The following is a 22,972-nucleotide window of genomic DNA, read 5'->3' on the forward strand; positions in this document are numbered from 1 at the left end:
GTATAGCTTATGATGTATTTGAATATCTGGTTCATGTTTTTTTTAAAAAAAAAAGCACTGTTAAAAAAATCTGTAGCTGCTGCTCTCCTTCCCCAAAGTTGTTACCATAGAAACCACACTCCACTTTTAAACAAGTATGAGTGTTTTGGTATCACATACATAGTGATGTGATACTCTTTTGGCCGTTTTCAACATGGTGGTTTTTCTTTCCCAAACATTAAAGCCCAGATGCTGATGTAGGAGGTCCTGTGATGAAAATACAATGGCTCACCAACTATCCAGGATCAAAACTTGGAATTCTTCTGAGCAAAGGGGAAAGAATTTGGAACTAAGAGTTAAAGAATTTTGTTAGGCCAACAATTTATGTTTATTTGTGTGTGGGTGCTCTGCCTGGCTAAAGAGCATTATCTCTACCTGCAAGTTGGAATTTTCTAGTATTAGGCTGGAAAAACGATGATAGGAAAACAGGTCACATTAGAACTTTTCATGGCCCTTGCTTTCCAGAAGAAACTTAATTTTAGAGAAGGCATTCTAGTTTTTCCACTTTTTGTTTAGAACATCATAATCAAGGTCTTGAAACCTTTTGTTAAATGGAGATGAAATACCTTCCTTTTAGTATAGCTATGAAGATTAAGTAAAATGTTTTAGAACAGACTAGTATAATAATTGTGATAATAAAACTAATAACAACTGTTATGATTGAATTGTAGTATCTTAGAACATGAATTTATTCGGAAATAGGGTCTTTTAAAGGGTCATTAGGTTAAAATAAGGTCAGCAGGGTGGGTCCCAATCCAATTGGACTGATGTCCTTATAACAAGAATAAATTTGGACATAATGGAAAGACAGTGAGCATGCTCCAGCACAGAAGAGAGACCACGTGAGAACAGAGGGAGAAGGTGGCCACCTGCAAGCCAAGGAGAGAGGCCTCAGAAGAAACAGAACGTGCTGACTCCTCAATTTTGAACTTCTAGCTTCCTGTACTGTGCATTTCTGTTGTTTGAGCCACTCATTCTGTGGTATTTTGTTATTGCAGACCTAGAAAACTAATATAATAACAGAAACTGGAAACTTAGAGTGTTTAATAGTAAAAAGCATTTACAATTAGTAATATTTCTTGGGACAGTTGCTAAATCAATGTAGAGAATAGGTGAGGCTGTAAAGGGAGTGAGCACTCCTCTACCTTTGCCCTTAATATCCCAGCAGACCAGGTGTAGTTTAGGCAATTAATTTTATCTTAGTACTGAAAAAACAGGGAGAAACCATCTCTGACAGTAACTGACAGGGTCTATCACAGTTTATCTTTGGTGTATTACTTAGTTCTAGATAGAATTTACCTAATTATCAGATAAAATCTGCATATTTTATTGAAGTTTTATTCATTATTCTTCCTATGGAAATTTAAATTCACAATAGTGGCTCAGATTTTCCCTTGCTTTCAAATTTTCTTTTAAATTTGAGCATGGAGTTAATGGAAATGAAAATCCATTCCATAGAATGTTTGCTATATTCTTGCAAGGCATCCTTCATATTGGCTCAACTTGGAAGACCTACAGCTGTTTCCTCTCTCTTTAAGTATGGCCAGTTTTCTTTCTCACATTTAATATAAATTCCTTTATTCGGGTGAATATGGGTATGTTTATTCTTTATTTCTTAGCAAACAGGAAGAAGTCTGAACCCCACATCAAAATGCAAATTTAGTCTAAGTTCAAAATTGGGGGAACCACTAAATAAATGTGCCAAAGTATTATGATGCTTTGGGCTTCCCAGTGGCTTAGTGGTAAAAAATCCACCTGCCAGTGCAGGAGACACGGGTTCGATCCCTGATCTAGAAAGATCATTCATGCATGGAGAAACTAAACCTGTGCGCCACAACTATTGAGCCTGTGCTCTAGAGCATGGGAGCCACAGTTTTGAGCCCACGGGTTGAAGCTTCTGAAGCCTGTGTGCTCTAGAGCGCATGCTCTGCAACAAGAGAGGCCACCATAGTGAGAAGCCCATATGCACCTCAACTCGAGACTAGCCCCACACAGCAGCAAAGTCCCAGCATAGCCAAAAATAAATTAATTCAAATTATTTTTTAAAAAGTATTATGATGCATTAAAATGTCATTACAATTTCTCTTGGTTAAGATTTCTGTATGTGTGTATATTGTATATGCATATATATGTGTATTATCAGTTATATATTAAAGATAACCTTTACTGTATGTTTATCAACCTACCTATCTGTGTATTATTTTCTATCAAATTCATTTTAGTTTAGGGCATATATACAGTCCATGCAGTTCTCTAGGCAGGAATACTGGAGTGGGTAGCCATTCCCTTCTCCAAGGGATCTTCCCAACCCAGGGGGACTGAACCCAGGTCTCCTGCATTGCAGGCAGATTCTTTACTGTCTGAGCCACCAGGGAAGCTCTATATACAGATTAGGTGATAATTAAACCTTAGAAAATTAATTAAAATAGTTCTTTCTATGAGATTAAACATATCTAAGGTTAATAGATACTAATCCACATGTTGTTTTCTGTGTTGATATTTTCTTTTAAAGACCAGATGTGATTACCATCTGTAAATTATTTTTAAGACAGTTACTTGACAATATCTTGGTTCATTTACCTGAGAGAGAAAGCAAAATTGAGAAGATTCATTCAAAGGCATATTGACTACAAACTATGGTAATGCTAGAGTTCCCAACAAAAATCAACTATGTATGGGTTAGTTATACAAGTTACTAATTCCTTGGGGCATCTTAAATTTGCAGTATGTGTATACTAGTTTGTCTGAAATTTAACTGAATAAGGCATACTTTGTAACCTGCTTGTTTTGGTTACTGTTAGTTTATTCATGGCTCTTCCAAGTTTTTATTCCATGGTCAATTAGTTTTTCTATGTTTGTTAAAACACATGTTTAATCTCAAAATGACATCATATAAACCAAGGAACAGACGTCTTTCACAGACTATCCTAGTACTACTAAAACTGTGATAATTTTGTGTTTTCTTTGCCATGTATTTTAAAATAAGTTTTGACAAGCCCTTATATTTATTTTTCTCTAAAACTGCATATTTGTTATTTTGAAGTCAATTAGTATTGCTTATGTACTTCGGTAAGAGAATAATTTTGGAATATTAAAGAGCAGGTGGAACTTTTAAATATTTTTGTTTTTGCATTGGAATAACTTACTTGGAAATGTAATCAGTATAAAATATTTTAAGATTTTCTGGGTGCTTAATGCATAGTAGAATTCTAATAGTTTTTGTTGTATGAATGAATGAACAGTAATAATTTTAAATGTGACTATCATAATTTAGACAAAGCCTGAATTTTTAGTTTGTATTTTTTAAAGAATCATACACGAGGCCTACCACTTTTATGCATGTTTTAGCTGGCAGATTCTTTTATCAAACACTGTTTCATTTGTAGTGTGAAGGTCGTGTTTTATTGAGAATAAGTTTCAATAATCCATTGATAGTAGTTGCCTCCCATACTGTGACTTGTACCCACATTCCATGTGAAAACTGATTACTGTCACTGTTACTGAAAGTATCTGCCTTTAGGACATGTGGTGAAAATTAATTCAGACTTATTAAATGATGAACTTGTTAAAAAAAAAAAGAATACCAGATATGTTATTTTCGATATGTTTCTTCTGAGTCTGGCCACTGGCTAATGACAGTGGCTATGGTGGTCATATGGAAAGTGTGGTTTCTCTTCCACACCATCCTCAAAAGTTGAGGGCTTGCTTTCAATTTCTTCTTCCCTCCCTGTCCTCTTTACTCTGTCTTTCTTTCCTTTCTTGATAGTGTATATGAATATCATTTTATAGATCCATCATTGTTATAAATATATACACAAAAATGTCTATTTATAGTAAATACTTTATATTCATATTAATACATTGAAACGTTTCTGATCCAAGCAATTGTGTCTCATCAAGTTTTTTCTCCTACTTATATCCATTATAGGTTTTGAATTCAATAGCAGATATTGAATATCTGTTGAATGAATGATTGGCCTGAATGTCCTTCCAAGAAGTGCTCCTTTATTAGCTGAATGAGGTAATGCCTAATTTGTTTTAAATTATGATTTCAAGTTTTAAAACATAATCTTTTCACCCAGTGTTCCAAGACAGGTGAACATTACATTATAGATACCATTTATATGTTTTTAGCAAATTTATAAACTCATACTTGGAATCAAGATTAAATTTTCTCTGCTAAGAGAAATGGGCAAAGACTGAGTGGAATGCAGAAAAATAGAATTGCTGTGTATAGACTGGAAGTTGCAGTTTGAGAGAGGTGCACCCTTAGAAGGGTAAAATGTGGTATCTGCATTCTATGAGCTTACTAAATGCTTACTAAATACTTACTAAATACCATGAAACAATAAATTACATGGGTATGAAACTATTCTTAGACTTAGTTGATATATAGTTAAATAATCTGATAAATGGTATAGGTATTAATAGTAAGTGCCATAAGAGTTCAAACACTATGGTCTGGAGGGGTGGGAGAAAAGTTTCACTGAAGGAAGTGGGACCTGAGAAAAGTTGGAAGCTGGTGCAACACTATATGGTTCAAGGTCCTGGGAAGCTGCTCCCATCCTGTGCTGGCATCACACTGTCCCTAGACTTGGGGAGCCATTGACTATGCATGGTCTTATTAGTCCAAGTCTTGTGGGATACCTATCTAATAAGCTTCCATACCATCAAGGGTAGTGCTTTTGTACCAGATTAATAGTTCTGATTGCCCTTCTTCCTCCAAGAGGTGAATCAATGCTGTCATATGTCATATCCCTGTTTAGCTCTATCATAACTAAAAATTTGATTACAAGAATACTCATCTTCACAAAAACTCTCACCTTTGTACCATTCTGTCCAGCACTTAATTTGATCCTCCCACTCCCATCCTATTTCCCTTTAGAGCCCTTGTTCTTGGTTAGAATACTACCCTATATGTTCCAATTCTTCCAGGAACATTCTCTTAGATTCTTGTGTTGGTGAAAACTGCCTGTCCCTTAATAACTGTTAGCTTTAATGTGGCTGTCTCAAGTTAAAGCTGCTTGTTCTTTCTCACACTGACTAAACGAGGTATAAGATGATAAAATAAAAATTCAAATTTTAAGGCAAGATAAGAACTTGAACATAAAATTTTTCTTTGCCATTTGGGCCTCCTCCCTCCCCGCCAATGTGATTATGCGTCCGCATTATGTGTTAACTAGACCTCCCCACGGAGAAGGCAATGGCACCCCACTCCAGTACTCTTGCCTGGAAAATCCCATGGATGGAGGAGCCTGGTAGGCTATGGTCCATGGGGTCGCTAAGAGTCGGACATGACTGAGCAACTTCACTTTCACTTTTCCCTTTCATGCATTGGAGAAGGAAATGGCAACCCACTCCAGTATTCTTGCCTGGAAAATCCCAGGGACGGCAGAGCCTGGTGGGCTGCCGTCTATGGGGTCGCACAGAGTCGGACACGGCTGAAGCGACTTAGCAGCAGCAGACCTCCCCAATGGCAAAAATACATGCTCAACCATAAAGATCAAATCTTTTCTTTCTGGTACCAGCCATATAACTCCTGAGATGATAACATTCCTTAAATCCTGTAAGGGGCTGTGATGACACAACACTCACCTTGTAGGTGCATACATCTTTTGTGAACTTTACGTGCAGTGCCAATATAGCTCTTCCCTTAAAGATAGCGATTGGTGCAGAAAAGACTGGTCAGAAGACCTAGGAAGATACTGCACTGTACCTGATGGAAGTTCTTAGATTAAACACTTATGATCTTATTAGTGTTACTAGCTGCATTACTTGTAGTCTGACTATTTTACAAGATTATTGTTTCTTGCATTACTAAATGTGTGATTGAGCCTCAGATAAAATTAATGATGACTTGACTAAAAGAGAAAAACAAGAATTGTATATTAACGCATGTATATTGAATCTAGAAAAATGGTATTGATGAACCTAGTAGAGAATGGATTCCTAGACACAGCGGGGAAGGTGAGGGTGGGATGAACTGAGAAAGTAACATTGACCTATATGTACTCCAATGTGTAAAATAGGTAGGTAGTGATAAGTTGCTGTATAACACAGGGAGCCTAGCCTGGCACTCCACGCTGACCTAGAAGGGTGGGATCGGGGGAGGGGGAGGGGAGGCTCATGAAGGAGGGGCTATATGTATAATTTGACTGATTCGCATTGTTGTATGGCAGGAAATAACATTGTAAGGCGATTTTCCACCAATTAAAATTTTTAAAAAAATAATGATGATTTGAAATGATTAACTAAACATATAGTCATATAAGATCAATCAGTCACAATGCCTCCCAAACCTTTTTTGAAACTAAGACTGAAAAGGCAAAGGATTATAAAATGAAGAATATTGCCCATCATCTATCTCTATAAAAATCAAGCCATTAGCTACTACAGGCACTAATGTATGATAGATACACCCTGAAAGGAATTCACAATGAAGGTCAATATGAGCCACTTTGTGCCCTGGGAAAACTTGCAGAACTGGCCCTCAGATACGTTGAAATATTCAGGAGAAAATTTTATGAACCCAGTTTCTTGCTCTTTCCATAATTACAAAAGCACCAAAACCATTAGCAGCAACCGTCTGCTGACATGTGTGCTTGAATGCACCTGCCTCCTTTGCCAAAATCACAAGCATACTAGCTTCTCCACTTGCCTCATCAAAACAGTTCTCAGAGCTCTCTGAGAACTGTCTCCCAGGTTATAATCCTCAGGTTGACTTGAATAAAAATTTCCATTTCTTTCTCAGATTGACTGTTGATTAATTTTTCATTGACAAAGAGATTGGGTTGTTGTTTTCTTTGGTTTTTATTTCCTCTACTAGCTCTTCATTCTTTTCTTTCCTGCAAATGCCCACTACTACTTTTGAGGCTCTTGCCACTTCCATAATATCCCTCTTCCGTATTTTTTGTCATAGTTGTATATTTATCTGCTTATTAAAGCCCTTTCATTCAAGAATCTAGATTCCTTAATCCTGTGTATTTCTTTGTGACTTCAGAACCACATAAATAAATCATCCAAAATGATATAGCTTTTTGGTTCTTTGGTCTTCTCATCTTTAATTTCTTTTTATTTCTCTTGGGCAGCCTCTTTTACACTGGATCTTTTCAGAAAATATACCACTTCTGAAATCTTGGTTCTCAATAACCGAATCACCTGAATCACTATTTTTCTGGGACATTTATTCAAGTATCTCTACTGCCAAAATTCTTCAAGAACATCAAGATTCTAACCCCTACTCACCTGTTTCAGTGGTCCACTTTTTTCCCCCTCCTATTCGGCCTACTTTCTCTCTTCATTCTAACAATTTTGTTGCAATTTTTCTTCAACCCCTTGGCCCCGTGTTCTTCCATTTCATTTACCTTGCAGAATTCTGCCATTTGCTTTTGTAACTGAACTTCAGTTGGAAAACTTTGCCAGGGGAAGATCACATGGCTCTGTGATCTAAATTCTCAAACTTCCACTCAATATTGCTCATTGACTATGCCTTTTTCTTCTAGTGGGATCATGTTTTCACTTTGAGATAAGACTTGGCAATCTTCCCACTTCAAGCCACCTGTAATGTCTCCTTCACTGTCACTCTCAATGGATCATTGTGCTGTTTCATTTCTTCCCCTTCCATTTTCACTGAAACCTACTGTTACTAGATTTCCATACCCACCACTCTGTGCCCAGCATTCCACTGAAATCTTAGCTGGATCAACAGTAACATACCACCGTCTGCATCTTGCTCAATTTGCCATTGATAGGTAATTCCCTTTTCTTCTTTTCACTCACCCTTTTCCTTTGGCTTCTGCTTCATGCCTGGTATTGATATTTTAACTTAATGGTATCATCATTGTTTCCTCTACTGGCTACTCCTCCTCTATTAGACCTTGAAATGCCCAGACAGACCCACCTAGATTTTCTTTGCATCTTAAACATGCTTTTTCTAAGTAATCATTTGTTATAGAAACAAATTCATATTTTATTCTGATGACCTTGAAATGTTTACATTTATCCCTGAGCTCTTGACTTATATTTCAAACTAGTTATTTAAATCAAAATTGGATGCTTCCTACACCTCTCAAACGTAACCTATTTTAGGAAGCAGAAATACGTGGTTTTTCCATTCTAAATCTCTTGTTTAAACTTCTCTTTTTCTTTGCCACCGTAGCAAACAACGTCAAAATCCATCTAGTTGTCTCTTCTAGAAGCAAAAGTGTAATTTGTTATTTCTTTCTTTTTCTTTCTATACCAATCTGCCAGTAAATGCTATTGATTGTGTCCCCAAATTATTCTCCAAATTTGTTTACTTCTGTTCATCTCCACTTTCCTATGTCAGTTCAGATCACTATACTTTTTTTGCCTTAAATATAGATACTAACTTGCTTTTTTTTCCTTTTTTTTTTTTAATGTATACTATTGTTCCCTTCAGATCATTCTCTACAAAGCAGTATAGTATGACTTGGAGTCTAATCATGCCATTTGTCTTCTTAAAATCCATCAATGATTTCTAATTATTCTAAGAACATAAAGCAGACTCCTTTCCATGACCTAGAGAATCACACATGCTCTGGTCTCTGCCTACTCTTCAAATCCATTGCAAGCCACTCTCCGGATAATTCACAATGTTATTGATACTATAGTCTTTTAAAAATTTGATTAGCCCATCGAGGTTTTTCCCATCCATATTTATTTGTAGTCCTTGCTGCATCACTATGAAACTCTTTGCAGGCTTCAATTTTAATACCATAAAGGTTGCATCTTTGTCTTTCTCATTCCTTGTTGATTTCCCAGCACCTAGAATGTTGCCTGTCACACAGTAGGTATTCAGTATGCATTTACTAAGTTAAACACATGAATAGATTCATCCCTAAAGGTTTAGCTAGAAATTCCCCTCCTCAGATGGGCCTTTGCTAAATACTGTTTCTGAGGTAGCTCTTACCCCAGATTAAATTACATTTAATTTGTCCCTTATCACTTTAATAGTATTCCATAGCATTTTAATTTTATTCAAAGCAGTGTTAATCTGCAATTATCTTGCTTATTTATTTACTTGCTTGATTATTATCTGTGTCCTTTAGTAGAATATAAGATCAATAAGGGCATTTTCTGGCTTACTTATCACTGAAACTTTAGTGCCCAGCATGATATCTGCACACAATAAATCTGTACAGAAATCCCCAGTAAATACTATGAAACAAACTAATGAATAAGAGGGGCATTCCCTCATATGATATTGAATCTGCCTGCAATGTGAGAGATCCATGTTCAATCCCTGGGTCAGGAAGATCCCCTGGAGAAGGGATCTCCAGTATTCCTGCCTGGAGAATCCCATGGACAGAGGAGCCTGGTGGGCTTCAGTCTATGGGGTCGCAGAGTTGGACATGACTGAGCAACTAACACTTTCAGTGCCCAGCGTGATATCTGCACACAATAAATTTGTACAAATGCCCCCCAGTAAATATTATGAAACAAACTGATGAATACACAAAGAAACAAAAGAGCAATGCAGAAAGATTTCTGAGGAAAAGATGAAAGAAAATGAACACAGACTATGTTAAACAAGTTAAATGAAAGTAAATGTAAAGACTGTTGTTTACTCCCATTAAGATTACTTATAAAAATGCCAAATTGCACAAGTTCTTTTATTAACTCATCCAGAGAGTACAATTTGTTCTTCCCCTTTATTTTCCTCCTTTTTCTGAGCCAATTTTTTACCCATGACAAATGTTCTCTCAACCTCTAGTCATGGTGGAAATATTTTTTTCCAGCCTTTGATGTGGAAATTTTTCAGTGGTTTTGGAAATTTAAATAGGTTAGTCAGACATAGTTTTCTTTTCTTTGCTAAACCAGTAACATATTCCTTCTCAGATGGGATTTTATCTGGATGTTTAGTAATCCTACCTTTTGTACATGCCTGAACTTAACTCATAGCTGTCCCAATGCTGTATTATGGTTGTCAAACTTTTCTACAAAAAATATTGTCTACTGTGGTTTTGAGTTTTTAATTTAAAATATCCATTCTTCAAAAAGTGCACAAAATGTGAATGTAGAGCTTCACTTTCCAGATCAAGAAATAAAAAGTTGCCAGCACCACAAAAGACCTACTTCTTAATGCACTCCCAATTTCTATCATTTCCCTCTTCCACTATAGTTTGATTTAAAATTCATAATTCATATAAATAGAATTATAAAATATGTATTTTTGTGCCTGGTTTATTTCATGCAACATTATGCCTCAAAGATTCATTCATGCTGTTAGAGTAGCAGTATTTTCTTCTTTGTTATTGCTGTTTTTTGTTACATTGGACACATTATCACAATGTATCTATCCATTTCGTTATTGATGGCAATTGGGTTTGTTTCCAGTTTTTGGCTTTTACAGATAATGCTGAGAATGCTTATACATGTCTCTTGAGATACATGTGTAAGCATTTCTCTAGGGAATATCCTGGTATTAGGATTGCTGTCTTATAGGGTATGTATATATTCAGTTTTAGAGAATATTATTTAATAGATTTCCAAATTCTTGACAAGAGTTGAACACTAGCCAACACAATATGAGAATTTCAGTTGTTTCATGTTCTTGCATATCTTGTTACAGAAAGTCCTTTTAATTTTAGCCATTCTAGTGGGTATGCAGTAGTATGTAATTATGCTTTCATTTTCCTGATGACTAGTTCTGTACCACACTTTTTCATCGATTTATTGGTCATTTGGATATGTCTCTTGCCCATTTTTCTTTTGGGGTGTGTATTTTTCTGTTATGATTTTTCTAAGTATGATTTATTTATCCTGCTTATATGCTCCTTCTCAGTCATATGTGTAGCAATATTTTGTTCATTTTTTGGACTTGTTTTTTAACTTTCCTAATGCTATCTTTTGATGAACACGATTTTTACATATTAAAATGGTTTAATGATCATACCTCCCCCTTATTCTTAGAGCTTTTTGCTTCTTGTGTAAGAAATGAGCTACCTGGCTCAAGGTTGTGATATATCACTTTGTATTACCTTATCAAACTGTATAACTTATCTTATCTAGATCTATTTTCTATCTAAAATTGTTGTTTATGTGAGAGATAGGGGTAAAATTCATTTTTTTATCCATGCCTCACACATCCATATTCATTTTTTACCCATACCTCATGGATGGTGGGTATCCAATTAAACTAGCACCATTTATGGAAAAGTCCATCCTTTGCTCACTGTGTTTTAGAGCTAATTTGGCATAAATCAGGTGAGTGTATTTATAGTCTCTCTGTGCCATTACGTTGGTCTATTTTTCTATCCTTATGCCAACAAAACACTGCCTTAATTATTTCAACTGTATAATGTTTTGATTTTGGTAAAACAAGTCCCACCTTATTTTCCTTCAAGAGTGCTTTGGCTCTTTTTCTTCTCCTTATTTCTTTTCTTGTCCTTTTTTTTTTTTTTTGAGACTTGTTTTTTTAGAAAAGTTTTAGGTTTACAAAGAAATGGAGAGGAAAATTTGAGATTCTTCATATATTCCTTACCCCTACACATGCATAGCCTCTCCTATTATCAACATCACTCAGCAGAAAGGTAATTCTTTTTCATTTTTATTTTACTAAGGATGAGCTCAAAGTGACTCACCATAATCATCCCAAGTCCATTATTTACCTTAGGGTTCACTTTTGGTGTTGTACATTCCATGGGATTTAGGCAAATGTATAATGACATATAATCATCATTATTATATCATTCAAAGCATTTTCATTGCCTCAAAAATTCTCTGTGTTCTGCCTATTCACCTCTTCCTTCCCTTTTCCCCCTGGCAACACTGATCTTTTTATTGTCTCCACAGTTTTGCTTTTCAAGAATATGATATAGTTGAAATCGTATAGTATATAGCCTTCTCAGATTGGCTTCTTTAGCTTGGTAGTAAGCATTTAACATTTTTCCGTGTCTTTTTATGGCTTGTGACAGATTATTTCTTTTTAACACTGAATAATATTCTATTGTCTGGATATACCAAAGTTTATTTATTCATTCACCTGTTGAAGGAGGTTGCTTTTAGGTTTTGCAATTGTGAATAAAGCTGCTATAAACAACCATGTACAGGTTTAGGTGTGGACACGAAGTTTTTCCCTCCTTTCAGTAAATACTGAGGAGAATGATCACTGAATTGTATGGAAAGAATGTGTTTTGTAAGAAATCATCAAACTCTTCCAAAGTGGCTATATCATTTTGCAATCCCACTAGGAATACATAGAGTTCCTGTTGTCCACATTCTCACCATCATTTGGTGTTGTCTGTTTTCTGGATTTTGGTCATTCTAATTTTTGTGTAGTGGTATCTTGTTTTAATTTGCTTTACTGTAATGACATGTGATGTGGAGTATCTTTCTCATGCTTATTTGTCATCTGTATATCTTCTTTGGTAAGGTTTCTGTTGAGATCTTTGGCTCATTTTTTTTACTCGAGTTGTTTGAGCTTTGATTGTTCTTAACCTTTTGTGTTTTCATATAAATTTTTGAATCAGCTTGTCTAGCTCCACGAAAGAAAACAAAGAACCTGTTGAGATTCCGATTGGGACTGCACTGATTTTATGAATCAATTTGGGGAAGTTAACTTCTTTATCATATTGACTCCTCCAATATACTATCCCAGCATTTCATTTTTGTAGGTCTTTTAAAATTTATATGCAAGATTTATAATTTTTTATGTGGAAATGTTACACATGTTTTGTACATTTATTTTGAGTATTGATATTCTGTGCTATGTAAATAGCATCTTTACATATATTTTATTTTTTCTTTGTTTTTTTTTTCTGGAAAAGAAATAGAAAATGTGGTTTATTTTCCCAGTTGTACAAAAAGAATATTTACCCAATATTTGTATAAAATTGTTGATGTTATGCATAATGACTTAATAGTCAATAACCTTGCTATTAGATTTTTTTAATCATAACTTCTTCATCTGATCTTGGGGATAATCTGGAAAGAAAACAAAATCAGTAAATTTATAGTGCCTCACATAACTTTTATTAACATAGTAGAAATTCTCTTTATATCAGATTTTTATCACAGAATGGTTTACTAGATAGAAGAAAAGTTATTCTTTAAACTGGTATGTTTTCAAGATCTTTTTTCAATTGATACTACTTTTCACTTTAAGTTGTTAGGGTTTTTTTAATCTATAGAGAGCCTCTATATGTCATGTATTAAAAAGTCTGTTTCTAATAAAGATGGATGTTACAGACTGGAAAAGAAAAACAGGTAGGTTTTTTTTTTTTTTTAATGAATAAAAAGGCATTTTGGAAAACGGCATTTCATTAGAATTCATTCAACAGCCATGCACTGGGCACTGTACGGGCCAGGCCTCGCTCCAGACAGCAGAGCTGTGCCTGCAGCTTGCAGACCAGGGGGCGGGCCTGGCCATCCTGGGGGTTCTGATCAGAAAGGAAGCCTGTTACCAAGAGGCCCCTTCCTGGACCACAGCTTTTGTGAACCTGTTTCCAGGCTCTTAGGGCAGCACATAGCCTGGCTCTGGGCGCCCGGTCTGGGCTCGTTTGTGGGCAGGGCAGTGGTGGGGATGGGCCTGTGGGGCCCTCTCTGCATCCTGGAAGGAGCGGCCTGGTGTGGCCACTGACTCCGGCCTTTCCTCTTGCAGCATCGCTGCCGTGAGGCTGGCGGACCTTCGTGGTCTATGAGTTCTGGGAGACGGAGGAGGAGTTGAAGAGGTAGGCCCGGCACACACGCCTTCTGGCTTCCAGCCCGCGGGGGTGGGTTGGGGCGTGGGATGTGGAGTGGGTGAGGAGTTGGGGTCCCAGCGTCATCCACCACTCAGGAGGCTGGTCCTCCACCCCTTCATCTGGGCTCTGAATTCAGGTTCCTCACCAGCCCGGGGAGCTGAGGCCAAGGGTGCTCCTGTTTAGAAACTGCTGCCCAAGGATAAAAATCCAGAAAGAAAGTTCTCTTAAGTCTGCTCACGGGGAGGCGAGAACCAGGCTGTTTTCCCCTCGGGGCCCCAGCAGTCACCTCGGGCCTCCTTACCTTTCCATGAAGGCTCTGGCCCCTGAGCTCGGCTGACTGCTGTCAGAGCCCCCAGCCCAGGGTCAGACTCAGACCCCGCTCCAACCCCCAGGAGCTCACGGGCGTCCCCCTGGGTTGCGGGCACCTACAGAGCCCTGTGTGCAAGGCGTTCGGGCATGTCAAGGTGGACATGCTGAGCCAGCCTGAGGCCTTCTCCTGGATCTCCATGCCAGGTGCTGGGGAGGAGGTCTGGAGCAGCCACGGGGGGAGTGGGGACGCCTCAGGCCTGGCAGAAGCAGCGGCACCAAGACCCAGACCCGCCACAGACTCTTCTGTTCTTTTGTTGGTGTTCTGCCGCCCAGTCCTGTCTGACTCTCTGTGACCTCATGGACTGTAGCCCACCAGGCTCCTCTGTCCATCAGATTTCCCAGGCAGGGATACCGGAGTGGGTTGCCATTTCCTTCTCCAGGTTTACATATATTTTTTAAATTATGTTAAAAAAATCCCTTTTTTGAAAACATAATGGTAGGCAACAGACAATGTAGAATAAAGGTAATACTGAATATTTTAAAGGTAAAATTCACATAGTTTTTGATGTTACTTGTGAATCAGTCATTCATTCATTCAAACTTTAATGAATGCCTACCACTTAGCAGATTCCATGAGATTCATAAGGGACATGAAATGGTCCAAATACAATGTAATAATGCTATAAAAGAGGCAAGTATACAGAACTATATATACATATATTCTCTCTCTACATATACACATGGGTATATATATAATATACACATATTGTATATCATATAACATATTATATACATGTACACACATACATATTGCATATTATATAATATGTACAAATCATATGCATATATACATATATGTATACATTATATACATATTTTATAAATATATTTATAATATACATATATAAATATATTTATATATAATTTTAAAATTTATAAATTCTTTTTTCATGTGTATCATCTAATTGAGTCCCTTTGATAATCTTGTGAATTTAGTCTTGTTAATTATTGTGGTAGGAATAGGAACTCATACAGGTCCCACAGTTTATAATTATGGGGCTGGTACTCAAACTCAGGTCCCGGACTCTGAAGGAGGAGCTCATCTCCCTGTATCATAAACTTTCCCTGGCACTGAAGTCCACCAACTTATAAGGTACAGGGTTCCAAGGGGAAACATTCTTATAAATAGAGATCAATGTTGAGATCAACTTGCATTCTTCTGGAATGGAAACTCCATGAGAGCACATTCATAGTTAATGACATGGCAAGAAAATGGCCTGCACAAATGAAATAATTACAGACATCTCTTTGATCTTTAATGGCAAGTTTGCTTTTCTAAGTTGTTTTTCTCCAGCTTCCAAGCTAGGGTCTGAGTCATCCCACAATAAAGCAGTTGAAAGAACATTTTAGCTCAGACTTAAAGATGCTGAAAGTAATCATAACAATGTTGAAAGCAAAAAGTGAATCATTTTTAGATATCAGTTTATTCAAGTCATTTGCTGTAACTCCTTTGTAATATATGATTAGCTGGCTTATAAACTCATCTGACCCTCAATAAATTTGAGAAACTTATAAAAATATGTAATTTAATTTGAAAGGAATATAGGACTGTATCCTAGTACTCATCCACTAGTACTTTGTCAAAACCTTGGGTATGTGAGTTACTCTGTTTCAAATCAATGGAGTAATATTAGATATAAGTCTTCCCTGGTGGCTCAGTGATAAAGAACCCAACTACCAACATAGGAGATGCGGGTTTGATCCCTGGGTTGGGAAGGTCCCCTGGAGAAGGAGATGGTAACCCACTCCAGTATTCTTACCCGGAAAATCCCCTGGACAGAGGAGCCTGGTGGCTACAGTCCATGGTGTCACAAAAGAGTCAGACAGGGCTTAGCAACTAAACAACAGCAATAACTTTAGACATAATTTACTTAATCTCTTCTGTTAGTTCCATATAATATGACAACAATAATTGTAAATTTAATTCAGAATTTTAATTAATTTACAAATTGTTATAGAATCATAGAAATGGATTATTTTTCATGTGTAACTGAATTTTTCTAAGTTTTCTATTCTGTTTCCCAGGGCTGTTTATTTCTGCCTCAGTGATACCAGACTACCCTAATCATTATAACTTTTTGCATTTTTAGGAATTGAGGACTTCCCTGGTGGTCCAGTGGTTTCACTGCTAGGGGCATGGGTTTGATTTCTGGTCTGGGAGGTCGTTCTGCATGCTATGCAGTGTGACCTTACTCCCCCCACCAAAGAAAAATAATAATTCAGGTAAAATTAACATAACATGAAATTAATAATTTTAGGACATACAAGTTACTCATATTTAGTCTATTCGCAATGTTGTGTAGTCACTACCTCTACCTAGCTCCAAAACATTTTCATCATTCCAAAAGAAAATCCCATATGCATTTAACAGTTCAGTCCTAGCCCCTGTCTCTCTAGACCCTGGAACCATCAATTTGCTTTCTGCCTCTGTGGATTTACCTATTCTGTATATTTCATGTATATGGAATCATATAATAGGTGACCTTTTGTGTCTGGCTTCTTTTCATTTAACTGTTTAAATGAAACTGTTTTTAAGGTTCATCCCTATTGTAGCATGTGTCAATGCTTGTTTCACTCTATGGCTATACCACGTTTGTTTGCTCATTCATCAGTTGATGGACATGTGGATTGTTTCCACCATTTGGCTACTGTGAAGTGCTGTTATGAAAAGACTGCTCTTTAAAGGTTACTTATTTTTTTAATCTCCCACCCACTGCACTATTACCAACATTGGTCAAATATACTCAATATGAGTCCAATGGGTTCTTTTTCTTGTTCTTTAGTTGTTAAGTCTCATGAGGGTACCTCATAAAAGAAGCTATTCCAGGATTGTTTTTTAGTCACTAAGTTGTGTCTGACTCTTTTGTGACCCCGTTGACTGTAGCCTGTCATTTCCTTCTCCAGGGGTTCTTCCAGATCCAGGGGTCAAACCCAAGTCTCCTGAATTGGCAGGTGGGTTCTTTACCACTGAGCCATCAGGGAAGTCCTAAAACACAGAACCATAGTGTATGGACAGGGTCTTAAAGCCTGAACCCTCAGATTAAAAGTCTGATGCTCTACCAACTGAGCTACGCAGGCTCTATTCCAGTTTTAGTCAACAGTAATTGTTGGATAATTCTCTATATCTAGCTAAATATTTGTGTTTTCTAATTCTATTAAAATCACTTAAAAATATATATGCATATAAGTAACTCAAAGAAGAAACTGAAAAACATACTTCACTGCATGTATTTAAAAAACAACCAATTTATCTAATATTTTTATATTTGAACTCCTTTTTGCTTTAATGAGAAATCTTTTATGTGTACGGCTCACAGCACACAGCACTGTGAACCTTGATTTCATTCACTTGGTAATTCCTAGAGATTTCTTCTCAGATTATTCCCTGCATCCACAGGGATTTTTTATTTTTGATTTTTTTACAAGAATTTTTGAAAGCTATCTTTTTATTTAGAGCTGAGAATTCTGAAGTATCTTCTTGAAGATTCAGATTTGTTTGTGTGGAAAATGAGGGGGGCAGGAAGAGGGAACCAATTCTCATAATATTGCAGAAAGGCTACTGTTTAATGCTCTTCTCTAAAAATGTTCCTAACATGTTACAGGGCATCCCTTGTGGCTCAGACAGTAAAGCGTCTGCCTACAATACCGGAGACACGGGTTCGATCCTTGGGTCCTCTGGAGAAGGAAATGGCAACCCACTCCAGTACTCTTGCCTGGAAAATCCCATGGACGGAGGGGCCTGGTAGGCTACAGTCCATGGGGTCGCAAAGAGTCAGACACGACTGAGTGACTTCATTTCACTTCACTTCTCTAAAAATAAATGCAAACCCCAAAACTTGCAGTTTTTTTCCCTTTAACCTTGAATGCATCACATCCCATCAGTCACTGATTGACATTATTTATCATCCTAGAACACTTTATAACAACACTTATGTCTGAGCCACTTCCCCTAATAAGGGCTTTAGATGGACGTGGACATGTAATAAATCTAAGCTTTATTCTCAGGTGAATTTACATTTTCTTGGCTTTAGACAAGCAGTAATTGAAGTGCAAAGCTGTCTCTTATTTCCCTCTTTGGATATTAATGCCCATGTAAGTGTCTCTTTGCCACCTCTGTGCTATTGACAGTGTCATTAGCTCAGTCTCAACAGGGAGAAAGCATTTTATACATGGAGCAGAGATGCTTTTATCCTGCTTGATGAGTTTTCTGGAATTTTAAACACTGCCAGTTTTATTAAAGGTCGATGCCTACACTGTGTAGGAACATTAATTGCAGTTGGTTCAAAACAACCATTGTGAGAAGGTTGTTTTTCAAAGAATAACTATATTTCCTTTTGCTAAACTTCATTATGGAGGTTTCTTGCTTTATCACCATTACTTTTCTAGGGTTGTCTACATTTGCAATCTGGCCAAAGAAAAGATAAGTTCCAAGTTGTATGCAAATATCCAACAGGTAGTCCTAAAATTATTTGCAAGATAGCCTTTTGGAAAATAGTGCTTTCTATTACAAGCTATTTGTGTACCCCAAACTCATGTTGAAACCCTACCCTCTCTCCTAATGTCATGGTAGTAGGAGGTAGGGCCTTATGGAGGCAATTAGGATTAGATGAGGTCACAAGGAAAGAGCCCTCAGGAACGGGATTAACACCCTTGTATGAGAGTTTGCTCGCTTTCTCTGCTCTACCATATGAGGATACCAGGAGGAGATGGCTGTGTACAGCCCAGAAGATGGCTCCCACCACAACCTGACCATGCTGGCTCCCTGATCCCAGACTTCCAGCCTCCAGGACTGCAAGAAATAAACTTGTGTTGTTCATAAGTCACTCCGCATATAGTACATTTGTTATAGCAACCCGAATGGACTAAGACTTTGCTTTCCACTTAGAGTCTCTTATTTCATTATTGTTGCTAAAATGAAAAGAATGTTCTTAATAAGCCATCTAGTGCATTGTAAAGAACAGAATTATTTATCTATTTCCTCTCATGTTTGACATTGTCTTATATCTTCTTTGGTCAACAAAAATCAAGTCAGTGTTCTGTGGCCTGAGTGTAGGTATGGTGTATACCTCCTGTGCTGCACACAGGATAAACGTCTGTACGTGATGCAGAGTTTTAGACAGAGATATGCATGAGTCCCTTCCATCCTCATGCTGCAGATGTAAAATGAGATGAAGTGACTTACCTGAGGTCATGAATATATTCAATGACAATATTGGCAGAAGCATAATATCTACACACCCCAAGTGTTTTTGTTTTTTTTTTTCACACAGTGGTTTTGGTGTGAAGTTCTAAAGAATTGCACGGGGCATGGCAGGGGCAGATGACATCAATCTTGAACTGATTCTCCACTTATGTGACAGTGACTCCACCAAGAAATAAAGAGTGGTAATTGTTTTACTGTTAAAAATTGTGTAAACTTGAACTTTTAAAATAGTCGAGATTTCTGTAATCAAGTTTTTCTACCTAATATTGTTGAAAAGAAAGGTGAAGATGTACAGAAACTTATAAAACAAGCAGTGATAGCAATTTGATAAATAGATTTTGTATTTCATCTAAGCGTGGCTCCTATAGATAATATGTAACAACAAGAAGAGTGGAATAAACCATCTGGGTTGAAAACTCTAGAAGAAAGGCACTTAGTTGGAAGCTTGTATATTAAATGAAAATATTTGTACTAGAAGAGTTTGATTTTTGCGTGAATGGTGAAAGGCAACTAATTTATTGGCTATTCTAACTCTTTTTTTTTTATTTGAAGCTAAACATCTGGCATTTGAAATAATTCTTTAAAATGCAACTTACAGATAAACCTACTTAGAATTCAGTAAACTGAGGGCATTGGGTAAATAGAGTTATGAGAAAATCTATGTTTGTAAATACCATGATGTCTTTCCCTGCCCTCAACTCTCTTCCTGCTTCTAATGCATCTCTCAGGGGACTTCTTTTCAAGCAGTCATTTAATGAAGAGTTACTATGTGCCAGGTTATCATACTAGGTGATTTACACATATTATTGTATTTAGTTTTCAGAACTACCCTGTGAGTGAAGGCCAACTGGAGCTGCTATGAAGCCTTTTACGATGTGGAACCCATTCTGAATTAACAACTCACACCCGGTGTACTTTGTTCCAGAATCCAGAAAAGACCCAGCAAGCAGTGTGCCTCTCTCTTTGTGGTAAGTGATAGAAGATATAGCTAGTTTCTGTCACTTTCTAATTAATATCCTGACATTACTTCAGGGGCCTAGTCATAGACCCCTGAAACTTCTCTAGTTTATCTTCTATCCTCTGGTGTGCATGGATCTTATTAAGGCATCTAGGATTCTTTATTTCTAATCCAAAATGCATTTAAAACATGTGGATTGTCAATATAATAAACAATCCAGTGTAAGGACTATGTGATGAGAGAGGGCTGAAAAAAAAAGTGGTAGAGATACACTTTGTTAGATTTTCAAAATAATAGGTTAAGTCAATAGCTTTATACTAGCGACTGGGGACCACAGTGGTTTTTCCTTATACAGAACTGCAAATTAAGTTTGTGATAAGGCTCAGTCATTCTCTAAGACTTATCAACCTTTGCACCAGCCAACTAGGCTATTGAAATGGACATATGGTATGAATCAACTTCTCTGCATTTAAAAAATCTTTTATTATGGATTTAATGTTCAGTTCAATGAGGCAGTGGTAGCACTTTTAGATTACTGTATTTCGAGGAAGGTGAGAAAGAAGGGGTGAGGGGAGGGGAAACTTTAGTGAACGCGGAGAGAATAGCAGTATGGAGAGGACAGCCTGACCGAAGCTGTGACATTCAGAAGCGATGGCACCAACTCCCAACCTCCAGCAAGGAGCTGGGAAAATATGCAATGACCTGAACTCATCTTTCTCACAATATGCCAGCAAATTTGGAAAACTCAGCAGTGGCCACAGGACTGGAAAAGGTCAGTTTTCATTCTAATCACAAAGAAAGACAATGCCAAAGAATGCTCAAACTACCGCACAATTGCACTCATGTCACACGCTAGTAAAAGTAATGCTTAAAATTCTCCAAGCCAGGCTTCAGCAATATGTGAAATGTCAACTTCCAGATGTTCAAGCTGGTTTTAGAAAAGGCAGAGGAACCAGAGATCAAATTGCCAACATCTGCTGGATCATTGAAAAACCAAGAGAGTACCAGAAAAACATCTATTTCTGCTTTATTGACTGTGCCAAAGCCTTTGACTGTGTGGATCACAATAAACTGTGGAAAAATTCTGAAAGAGATGGGAATACCATACCACCTGACCGGTCTCTTGAGAAACCTGTATGCAGGTCAGGAGGCAAGAGTTAGAACTGGACATGGAACAACAGACTGGTTCCAAATAGGAAAAGGAGTATGTCAAGGCTGTATATTGTCACCCTGCTTATTTAACTTATATGCAGAGTACATCATGAGAAACGCTGGGCTGGAAGAAACACAAGCTGGAATCAAGATTGCTGGGAGAAATATCAATAACCTCAGATATGCGGATGACACCACCCTTATGGCAGAAACTGAAGAAGAACTAAAGAGCCTCTTGATGAAAGTGAAGGAGGAGAGTGAAAAAGTTGGCTTAAAGCTCAACATTCAGAAAACTAAGATCATGGCATCTGGTCCCATCACTTCATGGCAGATAGATGGGGAAACTGGAAACAGTGGCTGACTTTATTTTTCTGGGCTCCAAAATCACTGCAGATGGTGACTGCAGCCGTGAAATCAAAAGACGCTTACTCCTTGGAAGGAAAGTTATGACCAACCTTGACAGCATATTAAAAAGCAGAGGCATTACTTTGCCAACAAAGGTCTGTCTAGTCAAGGCTATGGTTTTTCCAGTGGTCATGTACGGATGTGAGAGTTGGACTATAAAGAAAGCTGAGCACTGAAGAATTGATGCTTTTGAACTGTGGTGTTGGAGAAGACTCTTGAGAGTCCCTTGGACTGCAAGGAGATCCAACCAGTCCATCCTAAAGGAGATCAGTCCTGGATGTTCATTGGAAGGACTGATGTTGAAGCTGAAACTCCAATACTTTGGCCACCTCATGTGAAGAACTGACTCATTGGAAAAGACCCTGATGCTGGGAAAGATTGAAGGCAAGAGGAGAAGGGGACAACAGAGGATGAGATGACTGGGTGGCATCACCGACTCAATGGACATGGGTTTGGGTGGACTTAGGGAGTTAATGATGGACAAGGAGGCCTGGCGTGCTGCGATTCATGGGGTCGCAAAGAGTCAGACACAACTGAGTGACTGAACGGAACTGAACTGAACTGAACATCTTTCTCTAAGACCCTCCCAAAGTGCTGGTGCCTCCTATTGGCCAAACCAGCCAGAAGGCAGAGGAGGTTACAGCTATCAATGCATAGTGATCAGCCTCTGAGAGAGCAAGCAGAATAAATAAAAATGGAGAGCATGATGGATGGGAATGCTGATTATTGAAAATAACCAAAACACAGGCCAGTCACAGTGGTAAGTACATTGATGCTAGCTATTAAGCGGGAAATGAACAAGGCTGTAAAATTATAACGTTTACAGCATCTTGCAGATTTCTCTCAAGCATGAATCTTGGTCTACATTTTACTGACTCTGTTCTTAAATGTCACTAGAAGCTCAGTTGAACTTCTGTGTCCAGTGTTGAATTCTGTACTTAGGATCACCTCTTCCATCCTTCCCTTTGTTTAAAGCTGGTCATTTGACCCATTCCTTCAGAATGGCCATGTTTTAAAGTGTCTAGATCTGAGGATGCTAAATAAATAAATAAAGTAAAATAAAATGAAATGCTTTGGTTTCTAGAATCTGGGTAAACACCATTCTGCTGAAGCTCTTCTCCATTGAAAATCTGCTCATATCTG

The 22,972-nt window shown here is 37.5% G+C and overlaps 1 long non-coding RNA gene across 1 annotated transcript in view; it reads left to right on the top strand.

Annotated features, from left to right (window-relative positions):
- The first annotated feature begins 370 nt into the window (after positions 1-370).
- LOC145521345 (uncharacterized) overlaps positions 371-22,972 on the top strand; it is a 32,427-nt gene continuing 9,825 nt past the window's right edge. Inside the window, exons 1-6 of the long non-coding RNA XR_014065330.1 lie at positions 371-2,678; positions 3,968-4,060; positions 13,661-13,730; positions 16,202-16,334; positions 19,382-19,496; positions 20,131-20,282. This is a non-coding gene — a long non-coding RNA (uncharacterized LOC145521345). The remainder of the gene's footprint in view (positions 2,679-3,967; positions 4,061-13,660; positions 13,731-16,201; positions 16,335-19,381; positions 19,497-20,130; positions 20,283-22,972) is intronic.

The sequence above is a fragment of the Giraffa tippelskirchi genome, chromosome 1, assembly GCF_054371585.1.
Source record: "Giraffa tippelskirchi isolate mGirTip1 chromosome 1, T2T-mGirTip1v1.2.pri, whole genome shotgun sequence".
Taxonomy (NCBI): Eukaryota; Metazoa; Chordata; class Mammalia; order Artiodactyla; family Giraffidae; genus Giraffa; species Giraffa tippelskirchi.